The 4540-nt window shown below is 31.5% G+C and overlaps 2 non-coding genes across 2 annotated transcripts; one reads left to right on the top strand and one right to left on the bottom strand.

The window, feature by feature from the left end:
* Nucleotides 1-2782: 2782 nt before the first annotated feature.
* On the bottom strand, nt 2783-2975 carry LOC124535953. Its single transcript, XR_006966838.1, has one exon. It is a non-coding gene; the product is annotated as a U2 spliceosomal RNA (small nuclear RNA).
* Nucleotides 2976-3725: 750 nt separating this feature from the next.
* On the top strand, nt 3726-3842 carry LOC124535965. The gene has a single exon (XR_006966848.1). It is a non-coding gene; the product is annotated as a U5 spliceosomal RNA (small nuclear RNA).
* Nucleotides 3843-4540: the final 698 nt, after the last annotated feature.

A 4540-nucleotide genomic window follows, 5' to 3' on the forward strand; every position in this document is an offset into this window, starting at 1 on the left:
TTGATTGGTATCCATATTAAAAGTGGTTGTAAGCTGGAAAAGAGCATTCATTTTTCTTAAACTAAACCGATTAATTAACCATTGGTTTAGGTTGTTTTATTAAAAACTTACAGACGACGATAAAAGTAATAAATAAGTGGAATTGACGAGGTTGAATTATGTTTTTCTAAAATATGTTTTCAATATAAAAACATTAAGATAAACATATTGTTTGGACCAAGTTGTCATAGCGTTATAAAACCTTTTAGATTCTCTAAAAAATTGGTCTGACATATATTTTTGGTAAAATCAACAAAAAAATTATTGTAAAAGGAAAATTTTCACATTTTTATAGCTTTTAAATTTTGGATTTATGGCAAAAAATCACATAGACACAATTGTTCGCAAAGAAATTTGAGTCTAAACATATTTTTGAAGCCTCACTCTCGGGTGAGGTTAATAAAGTTATCACATATACAGACATTTCTTGTGTAGTGTCATAATAAATTACCTAGTGTAGTCAAATTAATAATACATCTACAGTTATAATAAATCTGTACTTATAATAAATCTGTAGGGAGGTCAATTCTGTACATGAAATATTTTTCCAAAATAACTATCAGAGGTTGAAAAGGGGTCGATACTGATGGCAAAAATGCAATCAGTAAAATTTTTGTCTGTCTGTCCGTATAACCGTTATAGAAACAAAAAAAAAATGTCAGTCCGAGATCGGACTGTATCAAAATATTCTCACGACAGGCTCTATGACATCGAAGAGTTAGTTGTATGGATTTTTTTGCGTATCGTATAATGATTAGATAATCAATCTAACCTATTTTAACAAATCATTGTTGACATGTACGCTATGGTCGAGAACGAACGATTAAACTACATTCGATACAACCAATCAAAACTCTGAGCCAAATATTACATTTATTTACGAGATACAATATCGAATGATAAAGTAGCTGCTGATATTGGACAAAGATAATCCTACAGTGGAAGTTCAAGACATATGCACGAATATGCTCAGGATGCTTTGACGTACGTTCGCAAGTATTGACAAGGTTGTAAATGTAATAACATCGATATTCGTTGGAAGCGGATAAAAGAGGACATGTTGGTTTGATGCAAACTTTTACAGACTAAAGAAATTTAATTAAAAATTTCATCGTACATATATAACATCGTATAAGTTTATAGGTGTTATGACCAATCTGCAGCCTATCGAGAACCTCATTGAAGAAGGTGAAATAAATGACGAATATATATATATATATATATTTTAAGAATTTGGTTAGATATCGCATCTTTTTTTCTCTTTATTTGTTTCTTTATTATTTGTACATTGTTGATGATCAGTAATTAATTACAAAATGAAAAATGATTTTTTTTTTCTGGGACTAATGCCCAGCGTACCGTGCGGGTATAGCTAGTCAATAATAAAATTATAGAATTAAAGCGGTCTAATTATTTGATCTATGAACTAACAGTTTCTAATTATATAATTTGATTGGTATCCTTAAGTTTATGTCTGTATACTGGAAAGGAACATTCATTTTTATGTACAAAAAATACATATTGCCTCCACTTGCCTTTATTACAGATAGCAATTGGCTCCGCAAAGATCTGAACAGGATTATCAAAAGGTCTTGAGGAATATTGTTCAATTCATGTGAAGTCGCTTGTCCTATTTCAATCACTTGTGAGCGCAGGGATTTTCTGGCATTACAGTAAAATATTCGTACATAAATTATCTTTTATGTAACCACGCCAATGAACACAAGTTATATTCGTCCGATCATCGAATTGCCATCCCACACTATACAAGAACGACTTCCAAAAGGAACACGTTCCTAATGCAACTTAGAGCATATCTCTTATGACGTCGACTATAGACTCTTCTCCCTGCACCATTTAAACATGACATGTGAACAATACGGAGGCAATAGCTCTTCAGTCCAATTAAGATCACGCGTAAATATTCAAATAGCCGGTCTTTAAGCTACAGGTAGCTTTGAACTATTCGCTGGTTTAAAAAGAGGTGATTGCCGCTACCTTAAGCGGTCTTATTGTTCGTGCACTAGCATTTACTCCTCAAACTTCATTCAACTCTGTTTTGATGTTTCTTTACGCGAGGAAACGATTTCGTAGGGGAGTTGAAACATTAAATCAATAGTGCGACAGGTGGTTGCTCAAGTTTTGCCGGTACCGAGTCTCCTCTTGTAAGAACCGATCTCTACAAACCTTCGGTATACTCTAGAAACCGCACACTGATTTCAATTTAAATAAATTTGACTTCTAAACTTGTAATCGTTTGTTGATCCAAGCCTTGCCGCAACTGGAGCGGCTTGTTTAGACTAAGTATAGTAATTATGTGTGGTTACGAAAATTTTGTTGAGATTAAGATTAACCAATTTTATTTGGTAATAATAATTTAAAATGAAAATAAACCAAAATATAATTCAAACTTTATCCTAATATCACACAAATTAAGACTATGCATATATTTTTTTTTCCCGGCTGTAATTATGAAATGTCCTGATATTCTATTTCTAAATTTTCTTTTTAGTTTTATGATTATTGGACAGTCTCCCATTGCGAATAGTTTAATTAAATATGATGGCATACCAATAAAAAAATATTAATTCAAATATAACCTTGAACTTTGTAGCTTATAAGACCATCAGTGTATATTTTGTTCTAATGTATAGGACAGCAACACAGCGGTTTTTCATGGTAGTCCTAAGGATTAATTCCAATACAATTGTTTCCAAAAGGAAATTGATTGTGATATAAGCTATTTATGTGGGCCGTTCCCGGCGGCACTGCAATGCCGGGCCGACCCGTGACGGGAGTGGAGCGAGCCCCGAACATCCCGTCGATTTACAAAAATCAGTTTAATATACTGGTCCCGCAGTGCGGGAACTTTCAGATATTAAGCTGAAAAGAACAGATACTACACTTTGATCTTAGCCAAAAGGCCGAGAAGCGATGCCGAACCTAACACAACTGAGGGACGTCATTCGATGCGAGAGGATCTCGCCAGCGCGATGTAGGATAATGACAAAATGACATAGCGCTGAATTGAAACTGAATTAATTATATAATATAAATAATTTTAAATTTGCACTGTAACTGTAACTATCATTACTTATAAAATAAATATACATACTCAATGAATGTTATGTACACTTGTAATTGACGTACATATCAAACTTTAATATAACTTTTAAATTTCAATAAAAATGTTTGTAATATGTATGTTGTAAGTGTGCTTAAATAAATAAATAAAAATAAATAAATAAATAGCGCCATCTATGAAATTATGAAAGAACTTTATGTATTACTTAAACCGTGAAACACTAACAAAGACCAATGCTTGATATCATATTATTAGATAAGTGGGTATCGTTTAATACAAATATTAATAAAAAAAGATATAAAGATATGTATGATTTCGTTTTAAAAATTAATATTTTTATCATAAATGTTTTAAATTTTCTGCTTTCGTCATTGATACATATAAAAAACTTTGCTTTGTATTTATTTCAATTGAACATTATTTACATAAATGTGGCGTCTAGTGTATGTACATCTCGCTAGATGTCGGCCTTATCTAATTCCCGAATTGATGCTGTCTACGGTTTTCTTTAGATGGCGTTAACATAAAATCTGAGATTTCTGCATCGTGCTGTCAGTATTAACACACAGCACATCATATACTTTACTTGATATAGGCTAATTTACTCTGGTTTCCCTTCAAAACGTATAAATCTTTCGCCTTTTACTAAAGATTTCCGTGGAGGGGAACACTCAAATGAGTCTAAACATATTTTTGAAGCCTTGCCCTTGGGTAAGGTTAATAATTGACAAAATAACAAAAATCTTACACATATCTAAGACAATCCCTCTTTGATAGTTTGTTTTCTATGTTTAAAAAAAATATTTGTTTTTAATTCACTTCTTTTCTAGCTGTTACTAATTTTGAAGTCGGTTCAATTTTATTTATAGGTATTTGTTCTTCTGTGATTATACCAAATATTAAACAATTTTAAACAGTAGCCTTCACATAATACGTTGACTAATTAATTTAAAAACTTCTACATAATCTAGTATCTGTAACTGAAACTATCAGAAACAATAAGTTAATCTGAAACCGATAAAATGTTATTCATATAGCCGTAGCTATATCCAGATCCGATATAATTTATCCATAACATCCCTTATAGGTGACATTTTATTGGAGAGTTTTGATTTATTTAGGCTGTTATTAATGACTGATTTGAAAATTGCTAACATATGATTTTATTTTCGTTAAATTGAGAGGTCCCTTCGATGTATCGATAGACAAAATTTTCTAAGTCCATTGAATGCAATCAAGTGGTCCAGGCAATAAGAGGTTGAATAAAAAAACCATCACTCTTATCTTCCTGTTAGCTATGGTTTTAAATTTACAGTGATTTAAAATTAAGTATTCCAGTAGTAGCAATGCCTCTTAATGTATATTTATTATTTATTGTAATATTACTGATTTGGACGAAATTATCAAACAAAGAAG

Source organism: Vanessa cardui, chromosome 15, assembly GCF_905220365.1.
Source record: "Vanessa cardui chromosome 15, ilVanCard2.1, whole genome shotgun sequence".
Classification (NCBI taxonomy): Eukaryota; Metazoa; Arthropoda; class Insecta; order Lepidoptera; family Nymphalidae; genus Vanessa; species Vanessa cardui.